The sequence below is a fragment of the Anas acuta genome, chromosome 1 (genome assembly GCF_963932015.1).
Source record: "Anas acuta chromosome 1, bAnaAcu1.1, whole genome shotgun sequence".
Lineage (NCBI taxonomy): Eukaryota > Metazoa > Chordata > Aves > Anseriformes > Anatidae > Anas > Anas acuta.
This window is the reverse complement of record NC_088979.1, coordinates 39,710,431-39,734,165: the sequence shown is the minus strand read 5'-3', so window position 1 is coordinate 39,734,165 and position 23,735 is coordinate 39,710,431. Positions and strand designations below refer to the sequence as shown.

At 33.1% G+C, this 23,735-nt stretch overlaps 1 long non-coding RNA gene across 1 annotated transcript in view; it reads left to right on the top strand.

The window, feature by feature from the left end:
* Window positions 1-23,735, top strand: part of LOC137850120 (uncharacterized) — a 479,600-nt gene that overhangs the window by 419,145 nt on the left and 36,720 nt on the right. The window contains exon 2 of the long non-coding RNA XR_011092276.1: window positions 5,690-5,727. This is a non-coding gene — a long non-coding RNA (uncharacterized lncRNA). The remainder of the gene's footprint in view (window positions 1-5,689; window positions 5,728-23,735) is intronic.

Sequence of the window (23,735 nt, the reverse complement as noted above, 5' to 3'; positions counted from 1 at the left end):
TCTATACTGACAGGACTGATCTTTGATAAAATCAGTGTTCTTAATTCCTTAACTCCAGACCATGTCCTGATTCCATGAAAGATGAAGGCTACAGCTGACACTATTTCTAGTCACTGACTACCTTTCCAGAGGAAATTAAAGCATGTAAGTACAGAAGTAGTAGCAGTGCATTTTGATACTCTGAGGAAGATAACTAAGCGATAAGAATCAAAGGGAGCCCCTAACTCCATGCTTTCTCTGAGGGCAGAGTGTACCCAGAGCACTCCTCCTGGAACCTGGCTCTCATGGCACCCTATGCAGAGATCCCAATAACAGCGTGGAAAAAGTGTGGATCCCAACAACCATTGTGGAAAAGGGGGACAGAATTTATTATATATATATATATATATATATATATATATATATATGTACTTTTAAAATATTCTATACACTATACCTGTTTTTCATAGGCAGTCAGGAAAAAATGTACTGTTCAGTTAACCTATAAGAAAATATTTTTAAGAATAGTGTCTCAGTTAGTTGAATTAATTTTTCCCCTGAATTAAACTATTTTTTTTGTTGTTGTTGTACTGGGTCTGGCTGGAATGTTAACTTTCCCGGCAGCAGCCCATACAGTGCCGTACTCTGTAACCACCACAGTTGTTTGTTTGTTTTTCTCAGTACATGCATATCAGCATATGTTTAGATATTTACAGTGTAGGTGATGTGAATCAGTGAATATTCAGGAGAGCAATTCAGTCACCTAAATACTCACTTTTAGGTATGGTGTCAAATGCCATATCAGACACACTAGAGAATCTGAATTGCATATAAGGAAAGAGAATCAGCTCTTCTGTTCATAGGATAATAATAATAATAATAATAATAATAATAATAATAATAATAATAATAATAATAATAATAATAATAATAATAATAATAATAAAGATTCTCATTTGCATTGATATCTATAGCATCTTTTTTTTTTTTTTTTACTAGCTGAATTAAATTGAAAGAGAAGTGAACCAAATGCATTATTGAAGATAAAAATATCACTAGAAAAATATATTTTCATGGAAAGTTTGAAGGCTAAGGTGCTCACTGGGGACTTAGTCTACAAATTAATTCAAATGTAGTCAAATTGAAAGGAACAGCATACACATTTTGAAATATTATATTGCTATCAGAATATACTTTCCTATTTGTGAGATTACACTATTCCTTCTGGGCTACCAAAATCTCTCTGCTACTGCCTTCAGAATATGATGGTAAATGGAAAGAATAAAGAAATCATTTCCATTGATGTTAATAGCTTGCTGTTGAATACAGGCTTCCATATTTATTGATAATAAATCTGTTCAAAACTGGGAAAAAAAAAAATCATAAATAACTAATTCCTCAGAATAAGAATACTAAAAAATACACATTTATAACAGTGCAAACATTTGGATAAACTCCAACTTTTTGTCTAACTAAAATAGGAAATACTAAAGTGTGACATTTAATATTGTTCCGTCATTTTATGTAGACTTTATTTAACATATTGAATATTAAAAAAATCTGCAGTATGTAAAAAGAACACAGTGTGTTATTGAATTTTTCAATTATAATATAGTGTGCAATCTGAAAATTTTCTGTAATTTCAGAATCTACACTACTTTTCATCTTCACTACTCTAAATTACTGCAGATGATGACACTGAAGATTCAGTGAAGTTACAGCTTGCCTATTAAAACTAAAGAACTGTCAAAAAGACAACCTAATGTGTTGGGAATTAAGTCTATTTAACCTAATGTTTTTGTCGTTGTTGTTGTAGGTTTTGTTGTTGTAGTAGTTGTTGTTGTTTTTTATTTTATTTTAGGTTTAGTACACATTGAAGATTTTTATATAAAAGAACAAAAGTAGCAGCTGGTAAACAGGTAATATTTCTGCTGATATTGCAACCCATTCTGCAGCACTCTGAACTTTAAGGCTTTCCCCAGCTTGAGGATCTATGTTTCGTCTTGATTTGCTTGAAAATATTAAAATGAACTTGACCCTACAGTAACGACTAACACATTAAATATTCAAGAAATATGAAGAAATAAAAAATGAAAGGCCTCTTCTTTCCTCTGAGTTCAGGCTGTGAGAATTAGGAACAACTGACACAAAATAAAAGTTTAAAAAAGAAAATATGTTAGTGTAAGATGATATCTGTCCTCACACTTTTCTTCATGTTTTTAGACTCCTATAATTTTATACTGAAGTAGGTTCGTTTTATTTGAGCATCTGTTACTGATCTTTTACTGACATGAAAGCAGGATCACACCTTATGAGGATACAACAATTATCTAATATACATTTTATGAAGCTATTCATTTAGCATGATTACCATCCTAGGTGTAATTATCAGCAAGTCTCAGCTCATTGCTATCCAAATTTGAATTCAACAATTTCACTTCTGATTCTTTCTTTCTACTTATTTATCTTATTTGGATTTATACTTTTTTGTTGCCTTCCTTTATGGGGTTTCAATGACATTTATTTTGGTAGCAGGGGAGCTGCTAGGGTGGTCTGTGAGAAAAGACCAGCAGCTGTCCCATGTTAGATAAGAACCAGTTCCAACCTGCTCAAAAAGAGATCTGCTGCTGGCCAGAGCTGATCCTATGACCAATTTTGGTTGCACTACTGTGATGACATTTTTAAGAAAGCATACTCATAACAATCTAACCCCAAAGCTAGCTGAAATTTTTCTGTATCCCGTGTATGACTTTAATGGATTTTGAATCAGGTACATGTGGAAGGATAATGCTTGAGCAGAAATTATTTGGAAAAGAGAAGTCCACACATAAATTTGTAAGACAAGGCCAGAAGACAGTAACTGAAGTAAGAAGTAGTGAGTTAATGAAACAAATGAATAAAAATGTAGGCTACACCTGTTCTAATGTGGTCAGCTACAGTTTAGTCGTCTGCATCTGATCAAATCAATGTCACACCCACTTATAATCCTGATGTTCTAGACATTTCTCAGAACGTAATTCATATTATCCAAAGTCAAATGAATCCCAAAGAAGAAAAACAAAGTCCTCAAGAAGAGCATTTCTTTGTACATTTTTTTTTTGTTGTTTTTTTTTACTGTTGAAGAGTACATCCCTTTTTCTGTGTGTTTCTGTGTGTTTTTCTGTGTATATTCATGTTCATTTTGATCCCATTTTGATTGGGCAGCTCACCATTCACATTTCAAAAGCCTAATTATTCTTAGTACCATGCAATGGATACTACCACAAGTTATTGGTCAAAATGCTGTTGAATATTACCTACTCTTTGTCAGAAGGAAAAAAAAAAAAAAAAAAAAAAAAAAAGATAGTAGAAAGAGAATTAGAACAGGAGGGATATGCCAAAATCCAAAATAAGATGGAAGATTACTTAAAACCTTCTTGGTTTATTTTAAAATCTAGTTAACCCTACTGTTACACATGGGAAAGTCTGAATTTATATCTATTCAGGTCTTTTTTACATATATGTTATTTTAAATGTTGACTATGTATGCATACTAAGTATTCCTGTTCGATTAAGGATCATATGACATCAGAACTAAAATCTTTACTGCACAAATAACAGATATGTTTACTGAGATACCATGAGACAAGTACATTTTTAATACTATCATTTTCTCTTTGATTAATATTTCTTCAAAGCCTTTTCTTGTTAAAATTCTGCATGACCACTGTATCATTAAGAAATACATTTTTTTCCATTATGACAGAAGTCTTCTATAGAACAGCAATACCTGAGCTGAAATTTCTGAAGACTGCATAGAATAATCAAATTGATTTTGCAATGAATGATAGACAATGGAAATGACAGAAAAATTAAGGATAATTTAGAGTGTGTGGGGGAGTGTCCATAAATTTTGTTCCAAATACCCTACTTTGTCCATTCCTAAAAAACATTGTTACACATCTAACTGTAAACCAAATAATTGTCCAAGAATTTTTGCACCTCTCTTCATATTAGTTGTCAAAATGTTGTTTGTCCATTATCTTTCAGTACTGATATTTACTTGCTGGGAAATAAGATGAATCATTTTAATTACTGATAAAATATTTATTATTATTATTACTACTACTACTACTACTACTACTACTTTATTTCACTTTTGTGATGCAAAAAACATTAGATATGATAATAGCTAGTCTAGAAATGTTCACAATGACAATTATGACAACTGGTCTTTAACCAACTAACTTGCTAATTCACAGGAATCACTTATTACTTCTGATGTTAAAATACAATTATCCTTTGTATTATCCCTATTTATTCAGATAATTTTTTTCATTTTGTTCCTCTGGGTATGTCACTTTTAAAGATTTTTTTTTCTTTTCTTCTTATCATGGTGCTTTTATGGTCTTGTGATCATCTTTACATTTTTCTAATTCTACAAACAAAACAAAACAAAACAAAACACTAACTATCAGGTAATATTCTTGTCATCTAGCATCACTGATTTCTCCTGTTCATGTCTTAGCTTATTTCTGGCAATGCTAAAATATATTTATTATCTGTATGAAGCCAGAAAGAAAATAAAAGATGAAATTCTGATATCAATGCAGATGTCTATTCTCTAGCATAAGGGCAAACTAAGTGAATATATATGATTATTTTCAACTAAATAAATGTAGTAAATGCAAATTTATAATGTAGAACAACTGCAATGTTGAATACACTTCCTAGTAACTTGGAGAAGGTGGAGCTGTTTTTATTAGTATCAGCAGCAGCCAAGCATATTTGGGTTAATCGAGGACTTTGGAAGGACTGTGAAGGACTTTGAAGGACTTTGGTGAACAGGCAGCATAATCCTGTATGAACTCATTTTCATTGAAGGCAAGGTGGTGCACATTGGAAGGAACAATATGACCTGTTGTTGTATGTCTGGGTTCTAAATGAATTGCAACACAAATGAGAAAAACTGAGGCATTTACACTTTTAGATGAATAAAAAAAATCTGTAGTGCAGGTCATAAAACAACAACACAACAAAATATTTACCTGAAACAAGATGCTTAAAAGAAGGTGGTGAAAACTAATAATTATTTTTGTGTTATTATATAAACCAAAAGTATGTCACCAGCTAAAATACCATGTTAGTTTCCAGTCATTCCAGTGACTAGATGATGGGTTAGAAGAAAACAATTTATTCTTAGTTGCTGATAGAAAAATGAATATTCAGTTTCTTTGCATTACTTAAATCAGACTGGATCAATTTATATGGTCCTCTTATAGTCCCTGCCTTAGATTCTGTTTCAGTACCAAGGAGGGAGGGAGTTGGAAATGAAAGGGGTAGAGTGGGGATGGGCAAAGTAAAATCAGCAAAATTTGAAAACCTTAGAGATCAGAGACAGGGCCAAAATATTTACTTACTTAACACATCGGGAGAATTTTCAAAGGGTTTGCATCTTCGATATACGGCATTAGTCTTTGATCAGATACATTGAACCAGCAATCAGTCTTCTAATAAGTACTCAAACTCTGGAATATATTTGTTTGGTTAGTTGCTACAGGCAAAATTTAGATTTAGTTAACATTATCCAGTAAAATTTGTTCCTTATGATATGTTCTGACTTTTTATGATTAAACAGTCTGAGAAACCTGAATCTGTCACCAAACACAGGTAAATAGGAACTGTCAAACTCTAGTTTAACAAGAACATTTTGTCTTCTTTTATATTACAGTATCCCTGGCAAGAAGGGAGTCTGGATGGAGAAGGGAGGTAAGAAAAAGCTTAGTTACCAGGTGAAAAAGGACTGAATTAATAATTTCAATTAGTTTCAACAGTAAGTAAGTAATATTTGCATATTTTTCCCATTAAAGTAGAAGAATTTAACCTTATTAAATCAGATATTTGGTTGGTGCAAGGGCAACTTTCCTTTCTAACTTGCAGTTCTTTCCTCTATACCTCTATTTTTCTGCCTAACCAGACAAGTTCATATTGACAAGAAGCATAATAGTGGCTTCTCAAAAATACAAATTAATTTCAATTGGATTGTATTAGTTGAGAAATTCAGAGTAAAGATGGTTAACAAGTTTCCAGTGAAAAAAATTAAATGGAATATGCCAGTTAGTTTATTAAAACATTTTTCTTCAGCTAGATCATTTTTATGATCTTTTGGTAACTCAGAATCATGCAGAGGAACAATCACAGAATCACAGACTTACAGAATCACAGAACTGTAGGGGTTGGAAGGGACCTGGAAAGATCATCGGGTCTAACCCCCCTGCCAAAGCAGGTTCCTCAGGGCAGGCTGCCCAGGTAGGCGTCCAGACAGGCCTTGAATATCTCCAGAGAAGGAGACTCCACAACCTCCCTAGGCAGCCTGTTCCAATGCTCGGTCACCCTCACCATGAAGTACTTTTGCATGTCAGTGTGGAACTTCCTGTGCTCTAACTTGCAGCCATTGCCCCACAAACCACTGAGAAGAGGTTGGATACATCCTTCTGTCCCCCACCCCTCAGATATTGATATAAATTGAGGTGATCCCCTCTAAGTCTTCTCTTCTCCAGGCTGAACAGACCCAGGTCTCTCAGCCTTTCTTCATAGGGAAGATGCTCCAGGCCCCGTATCATCTTTGTGGCCCTCCACTGGACTCTTTCCAGGAAATCCCTGTCTTTCTTGTACCGGGGAGCCAAGAACTGGACACAGTACTCCAGGTGAGGCCTGACCAGGGCAGAGTAGAGGGGGAGGATCACCTCCCTTGACCTGCTGGACATGCTCTTTTTAATGCACACCAGGATCCCATTAGCCCGCTTGGCCAGGAGGGCACAGTGCTGGCTCATGGTCAACCTGTCGTCCACCAGGATCCCCAGCTGCTTTTCGTCAGAGCTCCTCTCCAGCAGGTTGTCCCCCAGCCTATACTGATATGTCCAGTTGTTCCTTCCCAGGTGCAGGACTCTACACTTGCTCTTATTAAATCTCATTTGGTTTCTTCCTGCCCATCTCTCCAGCCGGTCCAGGTCTCACTCAATGGCAGCACAGCCTTCTGGTGTGTCAGCCACTCCTCCCAGCTTTGTGTCATCAGCGTACTTGCTGAGGGAAGACACTATTCCCTCAACAAGGTCGTCGATGAAGATGTTGAACAAGGACAGCATAAGTGATATGTAAATTACTATATACATACGTGCAGTCATATATATATATTACTGCACGTACGAAATCCACATATATGATATATAATACATGTATATACTAAAGGCAGTCTGAACTTTATAACAGTAGGATAAAATACATCTAAAAATATAATTAAATCACATCCATATATAATTACAGTGGCTTTGAGCGTTTGGTGTCTGAATGGAAAATAACTGATGCTTTCAAGGTAAATATACTGTTTTGGTTTGTAGATCTGATGGTACTACTCCACAAAGTGAGTTTCTAGTCATAAAAGATAAATGATTGAAAGGCAACAGATATTTTTTCAAATATGCAGTTAATATTTCTCCTTTAAACTTATAAGAATTAAATCTGAATTCTGAAAGGAGAAGCAAGACTATTTAATGTCTTTATGATTCAAAATCTCTAGTAGATTCAATATATCAATGAATTTATTATTCCTATTTTAATATGTTATTTAGAAAAGCATTTCCAATTAAAAATAAGTATTTTGTTTTGTTTTATTTTGTTTTTAAGAATGCTTCACTGATATCTTAAAGGATATCGTTAGTATGATTAAAACTGCTTAAAGGAGGAAAAAATCTTTTTTGTTGGGCACAGTAGTTATGTTGGATATAAACACAACATAATGATGTGGTGATGTGGCAGTTTGAGAGTTAGAGGGAAAAGTGCAGATCAAAGTAGACTATGAAAAGAAATACGTATATATATAATATATATATTTTTTCCAAATGAGAGAGACACAGAGATTTATTTATTATTTATTTATTTATTTTAGGAAAATGTGGGATGAAGAAAGATGGGCATTTATATATATGTAAATACCTCATTAATGTTATTGTTTCACTCATCTATTCAGTCAAATATGATGAACAACTCTAATCTGTTGTGTTGTAATATAAAATAATAAAACACTGTTATTCAAAATATTTTATTTTGAAAAACAGAAGTAAACAAAACATCAATATAAAAAGCCTCTGCAATCTAGCAATAGAATTTCAGATGATTGTAAAAGTACTTAGAAGTTTAATGTACAACACTCAAAATAAAAGATGCCAAATAATTCAGTATCGGCAAGTATGTACATATACACATGTATAATGGGAAAACAAAGATCTATATTAAGACATGCAAATATAGAAGCTTAGTAATTTTGGAAATGGAAACACAGGTGTAGTGCATTTATTCTATGGACACGCAGACCCAGATAGTGGGGCTACATTATTTGAAAATGGGAGACTTTATGGTATCAAACACAAGACCACCATCATGTGACTTGGAGCATATACTACTCCAGTTGGTGCTAACAGAGAGGGAGTTACAGTCCCATACTCCCATGGGTAATTTCTTGCATGATATGTGAACTACTGAATTCTCTCAAATCTAATTGAGTGTGCATAGGAATGCAGGGGCTCAAAATTGTACTTTCTGGATGATGTGCAAGAGTCCGTGGGAGAAGCAATCTGGCTCTTTACTATATCAGCTTGCAAAATGCTTGAGAATAAAATGTGCTTAAGAATCCAAACTTTTATTCTTTAGGAAAAGGTCAAAGTCTTCAAATGGTAGGGGAAACATTGGTAAAATGAGTCAACACTTCAGAATGATATAGAGTTTGGACATTTCAGGATCTAAAAATGAGCTCTTAGAAAATCAACATACACAACACCTATTAGAAAAAATTCTTAAATAACAATCCTTCATGAAAATAGAGGTCAATGATGAGTCATTTCATCTTTAAATACCAAACTTAGGCTCTTATCCTGAAAACAGGAATGCATATACCACCCTTTCTGCAAATGAATGAAGTTTCATTCTGTTGTTTATATGAATGAATGGGGCATGTTTTTATGATTGTGACTTCATTATAAACAGTGTCTTGTTTTTTTTTTGTTGTTGTTGGCTTTTTTTTTTGTATATTTAGAGAAAAACAAGCAAATAACCATTTAAACCTTCTGTCTTTGTATTTTCAATGGAGTAAATGGGAATACATCAAGGATAAAGTGGGATTTCAAGAAATGTAATTTTATTTACATACTTTATAAATCTCACAGCTTCCCTTAAGTTAAAATAAATAAATAAATAAATACTATGAACTTCCCAGTTTATCCCCAAAATTCAGAAAGACCAGGCCATATGAGCTTTCTAAATGCTATAGGCCATCCAGAAATGACTTAGATGACATAGACACATTACTATAAGCTTTCACACAACTGATCATGTTGGGTTTTGGAAATTATATTCACAGGAAATCTAATGTTAGTAATAAACAATTTAATTAATAAATAGACTCACAGATAGAAAATTATAGTATCACCAGCTTCTGCTTCTGTTTTAAAATTGGCTTTGAATTAGCAAAAATATTTTATCTTGTCATATGACAAAGATCCTGTTTTTTTTACAGAGTCAGGTTTTCTAAGTGTATCAGGAAGAACAATGCCATTTTTCATCTCTGTGAAATGAAGAGATGGAGGACCAGTAAAGAAAGTGAAAAGACAGCCCAAAATTATCATTGATGCAAACTTTTGAAAAGCCTTGCTATAAGGTTATAAATATGAAGTAGGTTATCCTGGCCCTACTCCCCTTTCATCAGCATTTTTTTGTTGTGAATATTGTTCAAGATATCCCCTTAGAAAGGAGTCAATATGAGACTGCTGAACTGAGTTAGTTAATTTTGATAAAAAACAAAACAAAACAAAACAAACAAACAAACAAAAAACAGAAAATCTTGTTCTCTTGCTAGAAGTATGTTATCTTTTATCACTTACTACATCAAATTTTGTCTTTTATATTCAGAAAATTTGCTATTTTCACAGACGGTCCAGATGGTAAAGTTATTTTCTCTAGGACTTGGGAAAAAAAATAAAATAATAAAAAAAATAATAGTAAAATGGCATGAACAAAGTCTCAGTAAATGAATTTAAAATTTGAAAAAGGATTTTTGCAGATTGTTTTTCTCCTATACTTGTTCAAATGTCTGGTTCAAATATAACAAGAAGATAGTCTAGGTTGTGAGTTTAGCATTTGCATTTTAAATGTACCAGTAAATGGTGGCTGATGGGCCCCAGGGGTCATCCTTTTATGCAGGAGAAACATATGGCTTATTTCATCTTAAAAATAAATAAATAAATAAATATCTTTTCCTAGTTTAAGAAGTACATCAAAAGTGCATTACCCATATCTGTCTCTTTGGGGTACTGAGATCAATGTTCTTGCATAGTTCTTCCATAGTAAATGTTTTTTTTGTTTGTTTGTTTGTTTTATTTTGTTTTTTTTTTTTTTTTTTAATTCCATGTATTGTAGACAGCTGATCATCTGATAGGAAACAGAGATTCTCTAGCACTTTTCTAATAGTGTCATGTCATTTCCTTTCATTAAATTTAAAATGTATGACTGTTTTCCTTTTTTTTTTATGGCACATCAGAATAAATATTTCTTTATAATTTTATATGATTAGTAGACTGCCATAGCCCATGTTTCTATTATGAGCATTTAATAGCTTTTTATGGCACTACATACAAACAGTGGACTTTGCCATCACAATATTGATAGCAATAAAATGTCTTAAAATGACACTGTATGACTACCATATCATATACTAAAATCTTTTCTGGTATAATAAATACACTTTTCAGCATGTAAATGTTTACCTGTCACCATTTATCACAATCATTTTAATAGCATCTCTGGTTGACCTGATCATCTGGACTGTCTACTGCAAATCTTTTACTATTTTGCAGCCCATTAATTTCACAGATTTTAATTGTGTGTACTTTTGACAGCTTTAATTTTCTTAGTATCCCAGAGAGATCTTATCAAAAGATGGCAATTTTTTAAAATTAATGCTGCAACTGGTGCATTAGGTGGGACTGCTGAGCTGGGGAGAGATGAGAAAAAAAAAAAAAAGAGAAAAAAAAAAAGAGAGAAAAAAATAAAATAATAAAGAGGTTAGAAAGTTATCATTTGAGTCTAAATGCAATCTTAGGGTTAAATGGTAACATTAAGAATAGCCTTCAGAAAGAGATAACAAACACTTGGGATTAGCCTCCATGACACTATTGTGCAAACCTATCTCTTCAGATACAGTTCTGTTATAAATGGCTCAGTCTTCAAAATAGGACTATAATCAAAGTTTACAATTTATTAAAGGAATAGAGGTAAGCAGACAGCGCTGGGTGCTCCAGGAGTCTCTGCTCCACCAAGACGCACACCAGTTACATCAAGCAGCTGATTTTTATGCTCCTAGGCTGATACATATTCATTACAACTTCTAAAAAAAAACAGGGTTATTATAATTAGTTTCCAGAATCCAAACCCTCCTACTGGAGCATGCGTATCAGTCTTCGGTGGTCCCTCTGGGGGTCTCTTGTGCTGAAGGCTCACAGTCTTCCTCCCTCTTGTCCTTCTCCTTTGTCCAACTTGGCTGTATGTCAGAGACTTGTGCAGCATCCCCTGCAAGCTTTGTCTTTTAGTCGTTCTTCAGCTTTCCCTGTCTTCTTAATCTCCTGGCCAGATATCAGAGACTTGCATAGTGTCCCATGCATTAGTCATAATAGTTAGCAGTTATTCTGAAACCCTCCAGATATCAGAGACTTCAAGGAGAAGCCTACAAATACATTTCCCTTCAAGCTCTCTATTGACATGAATTGCTAAACCATTCCTTTGCAAGATACAAGAACTATATACATTAACTACTCTGTTTTTCTTAGACTTTACATACAAGGGTATGTAAGACAGAAGGTCGCATTCATCATACCATGCGGCCCTGGCATTGTTCCATACTGACACGAATCAGATGAGCACATTTCACAGTTCCTCTGTGACTATTTCTCTCTTGATGTGTTGTAGATGAAGTAATTTAGTATAACTACAGCATAGGGCTAGCCCATCTAAGCAAGACAAAAATAAGCTAGAGATTGCTTCTTGTATTTTCCTCTTGTTCCTAGTCACTGTCTGTTTCATTAAAAACATCCATGAGGTTCATTTGAGCTGTTCTCTTTAAAGAGTTATAGTCCAAGTCATCCTCCATTTTTGGGGCTATGAGGGAATAAGGGAATAAGGAAATGCACACCATTTTATTTTATTTTTTTATTTTCAGAACTAACTTTCAAACTTTTAAAAGGAGCAGTATAATACCTTTCCTGAGGAGAGGAAATGAGTATTATTAAAATCAGGTTATATATATGTGGTTTTCACATTAATCTATTAAAAGTCAGTTTCTTCCATACTATTTTGTACAGGTAACACAGAGTTCTCCCACATCACAGGGGCAAATTAAAGACAAAACAATACTTACTGAAGACTTTTGTTTTTGCCCTGTCATGTTGTTTTAATTTCTTTGTCACTGGGAAGCTCTGTCTTAATTTTTCTTGAGAGCCTATAACCTCCCAGTTCCCTTTTTGACATCCCTGTTATTTTTCTGCCAGTGCAGTTTAATGCCCATAGTTACTGGAGCTTCAAAGTCATCAGCTGACAAACTGGTGTTTGAGATATATGTGTGAACTGCAAGGAAGGAGAAAAGCTTTTAGTTCAAAGGAAACAGAAAACAAATACACTGGTAATCAAGAACAGTTTAAAAAGCAAGCTCTGTGTATGCAACGTAAGAGAATAGAGGCATACATAGAGGCCCCCGTTATAGAGGCAACTGTGTCAATTTGTTTTATTAAACAAATGTACCCAAAAATTTTCCTCCTAGTTTAATAAATACAATAAAAAAATCAAGTTTCACAGTTCTTTATTTGAAATTAAAGACAGTTTATAGTATACCACTCAGAAATGTGTTAAAGATACGAGTGAGGGATTCCAAATCTACTGACATTTTAAAGCATGAAAAGGTATTAAAAAGCAAGAGTACACTCAAAACTGCATAAACTTTCTCTAAAAATATCGATGGTTTGTTGCTTGTGTAAAATGGAAGACACATTTTTAACTGAACAAGCTGTCAATCCACCATGGTGTCATATTCTAGACTGAAAGTTCACTGGAGAATTGCATCATCCCATTTCACATGTACTGCTTGTGTTCTTCCTGTACATCTATTCCAAACACATTGATCTTCTTAACTACATGGTAATAGATTTCCATTAAGAGATAACATGTAAGGTGAAATATATTCTCTTTCTACAGGTAGATTTCCTTTGGATACACAATATGCTTTAAAATAGAATGTGCAGTTACTCAGTCTTCCTGACAGTAATGTAAAATTAAGTTCACGTGATATATCTAAACCTCAAACTCCCATCAAACAATTGTATTCCTTTTTGGCTGACATAAAAAAACTTCAGAAAATCCCTTCATATTATGGCACATCCTTTTAGTTAGTTAGTTAATTAGATTATTTTAGATCAGGAGAGGCTGGACCAATGGGCTGAGGTCAACTGTATGAAGTTCAACAAGGCCAAGTGCTGGGTTTCACACTTGGGGTACAACAACCCCAACAAGCACTACAGGCTAGAAGATGAGTGGTTGGAAAGCTGCCTGGCAGAGAAGGGCCTGGGAGTACTGGTTGATAGTCAGCTGAAAATGAGCCAGCAGTGTGCTCAGGTGGACAAAAAGGCCAACAGTATCCTGGCTTGCGTAAGAAGCAATGTAGCCAGCAGGACAAGGAAAATGATTGTCCTACTGTAATTGGCACTGGTGAGGCTGCACCTCAAGGACTGTGTTCAGTTTTGGGCCCCTCACTACAAACAGGACATCAAGGTGCTCGAGTGAGTCCAGAGAAGGGCAGCAAAGATGGTGAGGGGTTTGGAGAATGTCTTACGAAGAGCAGCTGAGGGAGCTGGGGTTATTCAGCCTGGACAAGAAGAGGCTCAGGGGCGACCTTATTGCTCTCTACAGCTACCCTAAAGAAGGTGGGGATTGGTCTACAAAACATGCCTGGTGATAGGACAAGGAGGAATGGGCTAAAGTTGTGCCAGGGGAGGTTTAGGTTGGATATCAGGAAAAACTTCTTTACCAAAAGGGTTGTTAGGTATTGGAATGGGCTAACCAGGGAAGTGGATGAGTCACCATCCCTGGAGATCTTTAAAAGAAGTTTAGCTGTAGAGCTTAGGGATATGGTTTAGTGGAAGACTTGTTAGTGTTAGGTCAGAAACTGGACTTGGACTCTAGGTTGGACTCTTCCAACCTAGATGATTTTGTGATTCTATGATTTTTAGTAGGCTAATCAAATTTAAATTCCTGTTTTTCCTATAAGGCAGGTAAGTATCCTAATTCTGGAAGTAAACAAGAAAAAAGGACTACACTTCCTAGATGATCCTAAAATCTCATGCAAAGTTGCTAGGCTGTTTTCAATCAAAATCATTAGAAGAATTTAGCCTATAGTCCTAAATATTTTCTGATCATAAGAGTTATATTTTTCCTTGAACAACTGTTTAACTGGAAAAAGAAAAAGACATAACATTATGGATAACTTTCCAGATGGCTGCATTTATAGGAAAGAGGGAAGAAGATTGTCTATCCAAAATGATGCTAGCATAATTCATAAATGAAACTAAATAGGTTAATGTCATAAGGCCACTGATTAGATTTTCCAGTGCATATTGTGTATAGATGAAGCAAGGATACCAGACAGAGGTCTAACTGATATAGATACTTTGATATTTTAAACTTCACTAAGGCAACTACTGTGTTGTTAATATCTTTGCTGCCATTAAGATTCGTATCTTTCACTTAAATTATTTTAATCTGCTTGACAATATTTATTTAAAAGTTAGTAGGATGTGCTGTTTTATTCTTTTTTTCCCTTCTGATTTTTATTTTTCTTTTCCCTTTATTTTAAATACTCTAGAGTTCTGGTGGAAACTTGAAGAAAGTTCTAGAAAAGAAACAGAATTTTAGAGGCAGTTATTCTGGGGTCATGTTCTTCTACTCTTACACTACCTTTTCTTGTTCCATTCCAGATAAAAATATTTTTTCTCTGGTACTTTATATCATTGCTGGATGACAGAAACAGGTTAAAAATGTAAACATATCAGTGTCACAGAAATATTTTGACAACTACATGGCTAGTTATGTTTAAATTAATAATATTCAGGAACTTTATTCATGTGCTTTCATTCAAACTGGTCTGTATTTTAGTAACTTTCATAAATACTAATGGAATACATGAAAGCAGAGTATAAATAGTCACCTTTGTAATTTAAATATCATGGCAACATCCCAGTTGTTGCCATCAACTACAAAGTATATACCTATTTGAAATACATCAGTATATAGATACATATAGGAACTTGCTAAAGCAGATTTCTTCTCCATGGAAAATTCTGGAATACTTCAGCATCCTCTGTCTTTAATTACATGGCCTCATTGCTTAGACACATTTATTCCTCTTTTTTTGGCCTAGATCAGAACCTGAGGTTGTGTTCACTGACCATAATGAGTCACTAGTTCTTGAGCCAGTTCAAACTTTGTAGTGAAATAATAATTGCCTCCTGATTCAAAATACTATTACAAGGCTATCCTTGAGATTAGAAGAAGTGTTGGAAAAGAAAGGGGAAGAAGAAGAAGAAGAAGAAGAAGAAGAAGAAGAAGAAGAAGAAGAAGAAGAAGAAGAAGAAGAAGAAGAGAAGAGAAGAGAAGAGAAGAGAAGAGAAGAGAAGAGAAGAGAAGAGAAGAGAAGAGAAGAGAAGAGAAGAGAAGAGAAGAGAAGAAAAGAAAAGAAAAGAAAAGAAAAGAAAAGAAAAGAAAAGAAAAGAAAAGAAAAGAAAAGAAAAGAAAAGAAAAGAAAAGAAAAGAAAAGAAAAGAAAAAAGAGGATGCAAGCTAAAAGGATGCAAAACCAGCAAGATCTGTCAAAACATATTACTGAATATAATTACTGATATTTATATTTTGATAATAAAAAAAGTAACTGGAAAAAAAAAAAAAAAAAAAACTCTTTTCGGCTGTATCTATAATTGGACCAAAATTATCAAGATATATTCATGACTCTGAATTTATAATTTCTTGACTAGGCAGTTCCAGTCAAAGAATATTTCAATGAGTAAAGTATCTAATATAACTCTTGTCCTTGCAAATAGTTACCTACAGTCAACACATACATTTGGTTCTGTGCAAAACAAAGGGAACACATTTTTGTTAATAAACAAGAAAATATTGATTATTTACAAAGCAAGGTTGAAAATTTAATTTATAATGACACTGTTTTTGCAGAACAAGAACTCTCCAGAGAGAAATATTAGAGTCTGGTAAAAACTCTTCAGTCTTCAGACTTTGGCAATTAAGCATATCATTTTTGCTGGTATTCTGGTATATATGCTATTGAAAAATCTTCCGTAACAGATCCAAAGAGGTAACCGAATTGTGCATAGAAGGTCCATGTACATTTTTCCACTGCTCATATTCTGGCTAAACAGTGGCACAAATGTGATTTGATTTTTTTTTTTTTTTACCTGATTGGAGATTTTATACTGTTGTCTGCCATTAGCCACTGCTTTAAGAATTCTCCAGAATTCTTAAAAGCTACTCTGGATGACAGAGCATAATGGGAAAAACAAGAAAACAGACAACAGCAGCAGCTCTCTGATTACAGAATTTTCAGAGGTAAAAGATTAGAAGCCTTTTTTCTTAACCAGCTTGCCCTTACCATAGTTTCTTTAATGTAAATAGGTGCTTCTCATTTTAAATCAAAATAATTTACTTACATTGACTATTTGTGAGCCTTTTAGAATAAGTCAAATTGCACAAAATGCTAATTGCCTAAAATGGGTGTTTATTATTAGAATTTTAACTTCATTATTTTATATTTATTTTACATACCTTTGAAACATTTTTAAAATCTAATATTTTATATATTAATGACAGATGTCTTTGTATCAAAAACATGAAGACATTTAATGTCAATATATGTATTGCTGTTTTTTTGACAGATGGAGTTAATAGCTTTACTTAAAATACTAGAATTCCACTTAAATCTTCCAATAACAAAGAAAGCAATTAGACTTAGTCTAAAAATCTTATTAATCTGTAATGGCTAAATTAGATGTTGTTTCTCTCTCATTACCTGTTTACGTAAAATATTCAACACAAGAATAGTTGAAATCAGTCATTATGTTTTAAACTGAAATGCAATAATTTGGATTTTTCCAAACACTGGTGATATATTTAAAGACATTGCTTTTCTGATGAAACCTCATTACTAATTCGCTGCTAATCTACATGTAAATTCAGCCATTAATATTATTATTATTAATGTAGCACCGGAGGGGGGTAGGTGGGACTTTTTTATTATTTCTATTGAAATGGTCAATAGAATTAAAATATTAATGCCTAGAAAAAGTAAACTATGGGGAAAGTAACAATGCAGGGATCATTGTGTTAACTAATAATAACAATAACAATAACAACAACAACAACAACAACAACATTTATCTATAATAACTATAATAAAATAAAATATTTTTAAAAATATTATTATAATATTTAATAATAATAATAATAATAATAATAATAATAATAATAATAATAATAATAATAATAATAATAATAATAATAATAATAATGTGCATGACATTCAGGATGAGTTTTAATTTACCTTACTGTAAACATTATAAAAAATTGCATGTGGGTGGGTTTCCTTTACTAGCAACAAACAGTAGTAGGCACTTTTAGAACATACTTTATCTCATCTTAAAACAAACCAACCAACAGATAAATAAATTAGGTGAAGCAGCTTTAAGAAGAGACTAAGAACACTGAATCTGAGATGACAGCTAACTATTGATAAGAAATTTCAAGACGTGCCAAAATTTTGAAAAGTCAGCATCTCTGGGCTAGAAAGACAAACCAACTAAATGAAATCAGACGCACCTTTTAGAATATTTCCTTCCAAACTTTTATGAGACAAAACATACTTTCTCTTGCATACTAGTTTTGTTCCACCAACCTAAATACAGACCATATGGGCCATGAAGCTGTTGACTCCACCATTATCTCCACCTATGCATTTTGCTTTGCATTAGAAAAGCATTAAAATGATCAAACAAAATGACTATAATTTCTCCTTCCCTTACACATGCTATGCAGAGACCGTGGATGACCTTTCCTGTCCTTTGCAAAACATGACACAGACAGAAACCAGGACATAGTATTTAGCTGATTTCATTATATGGTACTAGAAAAGTTTGAGTCTGAGCTCTCAGCACTTGAAGACTATGGATTCTTGAAGACAACTAAAGTTTTGGTAATAGAAGACAATTAATTTTTAAAATATCCTACTGATTACTATGAATGTTTCTGAAATAATAACATAAAAAAAAAATAACACTGCAAAATTTTCCAGGTTTGACATTTTTTTATTATTATTATTATTTTTTTTTTTCACAAGAAGTCTAAGTCAAAGGAAAGTCTTACTTCTTGAGGACACATGCAATCCCTTTTGGATATATAAAGTATAACACACGGATGATGCAAATCAATATATTCCCAGTGAAATAAACAGTATTGCTCTACTTTAAAACAGCTGTAGTTTTGCCCCTTAACTAAAATATCCTCCGAACTTGGCACTTTTTGAGGAATTTGTATTTTTTTTTTTTTACTTATTAAAATTATGTTTTATAATATAAAGATACTATGCATATATTAAGAGTATTTATAAACTGCTTTTGGAATAGAGTCTGCTGCCTTACTGCAAGAAAATGATTTTCGAAAGAAACAGGAAATATAATATGACAACACAGCAGTCAACACAGAATGTCAGTTTAATGTCTCAACCACAGCAACTGTAATAGAAGCTTAACTCAAAAAGAATTAAGAAAAAAGAACAAAAACAACAAAACAGAAAGCTAAGAATCTTACCGTTATTGGAAAGTTGATGTGGTAAATGACTAGAGAAACTGAGCAGGATGGTAAAATTGTATATTTTTTTTTATTTTCTCTCAAGACTTCTCTCATTTTTTTTAAATCAATTTAGATTCCCTTACTAATGGCCTGAATCAGCATTTAGTTATAATTACTCATTATAAATTATAAATATAGACTTAGCAGAAAGTCAGTTGAACACAATTAATTTAATTTTTCTCACTTTCTCTTTAATCACTAGGCTAAAAACTGTGGGTAAGAAATCCTAAAAATCAGTACAAAAGTAGTAGCTTGTATTTATTTTTTTCTCTCTCTTTTGAAAAGTTACATAAATCAGTAAATACATGTTTGGAAGTCTAATTTTTATTCTAAAATCATCTTGACTTATCTAAACTTTTAGTGCCTTAGTTGGAATGCAGCATTTTTCCAACTTACAAAGGCATTTGACCTGAAAACTTCTGAACATGCCACAGTTTCATTGTGAGTCTAAGTAAGCACAAGAGAAGAAAAAAAAAGCTAAGGGGATAAAACAGAACAGAGACAATGAAGAAGAACAGAACAGGGGGTGGGGACAGAACAAAGAGAAAGAGGACACTACTCCTGCCTTCCATGGGACGTATTATTTTTAAATGAGGGTGAAAAGGAGGGGAACAGGAAGACCTAGAGAGGAGCAACATGAAAGAAAGGAATAAATAAGTACTAAAAGAAGGAGGGACAAGAATCAAAAAAAGTTAGTAAAGGTCAAGTTTTCCCTACATAATAACTAACAAAACTAACAAAGACTGCTGAATATGCTTCAAGTTAAAATTCACATATACATCACTATTAGTAAGCCAAGTATATGTGGGACTGTTCACTAATACTGATGCTGTATGGTATGGATTGGATCAAATCCAGATTTGTGCTCCCTTACCTTCCAAGATACAGTAGCAACATACAAATTGCCTATTAGGAATGCATCCTTACTTGCATTCATTTTGAAATGGTGCCTGCAAACCATCAGGAACGTTTACATGCATTTTCTTAATAATTTAATGATAAAGATAGCAGCTCCACATCCTATAATGTTCCTTGGTACCATTTCATTTATATTTTTCATTTATCAGTACAAATTCAGCTACGTTATCTATGAGATTCTCTTCACAATAAAAGTACCATGAGGCGGATAAAGACCTTCATCCATGAATCAGTGAACATTCATACATCTGTAGTTTTCCTGTACATGTAATACATGTATTACAATACATGTAGGTATTGCTAATACCTGCAATTGTGTGAACAGGTTAATTTAATAACAACTTTAAAAGCTAAGATTTATATTCTGCCCTCAGTTACAAATTTCATACAATGAATATTTGTTCTATGTATGAGAAATGATAAATATTAGTTTTCATAGTTTGAAATGAAATTGTCTTACGTACTAAAATACTGTGACTACTGAGGAAAAAAAATAAAATCTCTCATGAGGAAATATGTTTTTTGCAGTCTACCACAACAGTTAAAAGTGAATCTCCCCAAAATAGCAAAGTCATATTATGGAAGACTTAATGTAATATTTGATAAAATAAAACTAGTTTTCATCCCTCTCTTAGATTAAATGAGATTTATTTCATCTATAGTTCACCAAAATATACAGTGACATAGGTGAAATTAGCTACTTATGCATTATTATTTCCCTACATTACTCAACTTAAAAATAAATTCTAAGCAACAATTTCCAATGCCTGGACAGACACTTCATTGATTTCCCTGGAGCTCTGTGTTAGTGTGCCTTGAGAATTATTTCCCTATACAACTGTGTATTTATTGCAGGATCAAGACATATCTCAGTGTTACGTGTCTTCAGGTTCTAAAAATACTGGTCACTTCTCCATTTTTTAAATTATTTCCCATAGGGGTTTCCTCCAGTAGCATAAAATTTCAACCAGATTACATTGTAGATAATTTAGGGCTACAAATGAACAAATATTTCTGAAGTAGAAACTAAAGGTGAACTACCAAAGTCTCAACTATGAATTAGTGTTCTTTCAGGCATTATGAAATAACTGAGTTATTGGAATAGACAATATTTCATTCACAATACATTTTCTAACTTAAAAACTGAAACATGATAGTCAACAAAACTGTATAAAAATTGAAGCAATCAGAAGACATCTTTTAAAAATCCTACATGTGGAACAAGAAAAATAAGCACTGCTAAAGAAAGAAACCAAGAAAATAAGGCTAAGTCCCTATTTTTATCATTTCCATCTTAGAGACCTTTTAATTTTAGATATTCACCAATTGCTCACATTCTGGAATTTATTCTTGTATCTATGGAAACTATAAGCATGTTTTTTATCTGAATCTGATTTTTGCACTTCTGGGACATTGCACATTAAGATTTTTCATACTTTCTACAGCCATCATAAGGTATATGAGATATGGTTATGTAAAACCAGGTTAAGGACTTGGATAAAGATTCTTCAAAGGGATAAAAAATGTGTTCTTATCACCCAGGTTTAGACAGAAAGCTATGACTACACCAAATTCATACGGAAACTCTTCAGTGAAAACATAGCTGTCACTACCTGTTCAGCCACTTCTTTGACACCGTAAACTTTCTATTAGATATCTAAACTGGCAGTTGAAAAAGGCCTGCAATTTAGATTTTGCAATGAACCAATGAAAGTTCAAAGCACAACGCAACAAGCTCAGTTTCAGATGGCAGTTTCTACCGTGAGAGCTCCATGCAGGAAGTTGCACAGAGAATAAAAAAAGGAGAAGATACATCTCCTGTAAATTCTAGTTTGTCCATTTCCCCCATACCTCCACCTCCAAGACTGCTTTCTGCAAAGCACAACTCAAGGAGACTGATATGCACATTGCAGCCTGTTTGGATAGAGAGGATGTATATCATTCCTGTAGAAGTCCACATCAAAAACAAATACTAGCAAATTTTTGTAGAGATATGTAGGCTCTCAAAGCAAAACCTAATACATTTAACCATTCTGCAACTGGTACAATATGCTAATTCCATTAGCAGGCAGAGGAGATAGGTCTTATTTCAACAAGTTTCATTACTGCTGTGGGAAATCAACTCTACAGAAACATAGTATTTATATGTTAAAGGCACACATACACTAAAGCTGCTGTTAACGACCATATTGTAATGTAGTGTGGTAATAAAACACAAGTAAATATGGATACCTCTGAGAGTTTACCACTACAGCATAAAACTTCTCTGACTGCTTTTACAGACCAAGTAGACTTCTATACTTGGTATAGAAGTCTATACCAAGTATATAAGAAGAAGGAGGCTTGTCCAATTTTTGTCTCTACAAGTAAATTGATAAGAAAAAGACTATTTTTCTGTACCCTTCCATTCCACTTTGACAGAGAAATGATTAGGCCATCAAAGTGATATGTGGGTGCCAGAACAGAGGATGTAAAGGAATAGAAAACTGCTACAAACTATATGCACTTGCATGTGATACAATCTGAAATTATTCTAATGATAAGGATCATTTAAAGTTCTTTATTTTGTCATTACTGAAAAAAATACTGTAGTCTGCTCTGTTAGCATTAGCAAAAAAAAAAAAAAAAAAAAAAAAAAAAAAACTTGAAAAGATGCAAGGACTTTTAGAAATATCTGCATATTTTGATCAAATTCATAGCTACCATTAAAACTGCTGACATTACTTAGCTGAAGACTATGATGAAGTAAGACCTGTTTCAGCTACTGTTAGTTCTCAATATTTGCTAAGACACACAAAAAGATGAATATCTATCTTTGAGGCAAATATACACTTTTCTTCAGAAGCTACTCAATATTTTAATCAGACAGAAAATTGCTCTAACATATTCTGATAATAAGCTCATGTAACAAAAAAGAATGGTAAAGTGTGTCTAAGCAAATGTTTGCGTAGTTTTTGCAGCAATATATAGCAAACACAGTGATGCCAGCTTTGGTTTCAAAAGAGAAAGTACATATATATACATCTATATAAGTAAAACAACACAATGTTGGACCATAAGACTAAAAACAACATGAGTAAATAGAAAATAAAATGCAGCTACCTGAAAAAAAAAAAAAAGGCAGAAAACATGGCATGGAGATATTTTGGAATGGACATGAAAGACATAACAGCCTTCCTTACATAAAAATGGGAGACTTTGTTAATTTGAAACTGACCATGTATAAACCTCATTTAATACAGAACAAAAAATAGACATGTCACCAAAAAACAATGTGATATAAAGACCCAGCCAGTGTTGTCCTTTCCTACTGTTGAATATTGAAGAACCTGTACTCCTTATAAAGGAAACAACTATATTTCATATTAAGCTTCAGTAAAGAAGCTTCCTTCATTCTTCTCAATCAGGCCAGCTCATGCATTTTCAATTTCTTTGTGTGAATGACCTTTCAAGCTCTGTATATAGCTGATAAATCTCACAGTAATGATAGTAATGATGCCTTAGGCAAGGCATGTGTGGACAAGAAGAAAGGTTTAAAATACTTAATACAATTTCCTAAGTTTTCTTATCTCTTCCCTTAACTACTTAAGGCTTGCAAACACACTATGCTAACAAACAATACTGAAATGAGTATATAAGCAACAAACAACTTAAAATTAAATTTGCAATATCAAGTGTTAAGTACTCAGGTTATCTAAACAGAATTTAGAACAATCAACTAAAATATTTGTCTGCTTTATTTTAATGAAAATAAATGTCTGAAGATGTTGTTCTGTTCTCAAAGTCTTTAATTTTATCTTTGATCAAAACCAAAGACAATATGTTTAGTGGATATTTTCTTTTGATTTAGATTTTAAG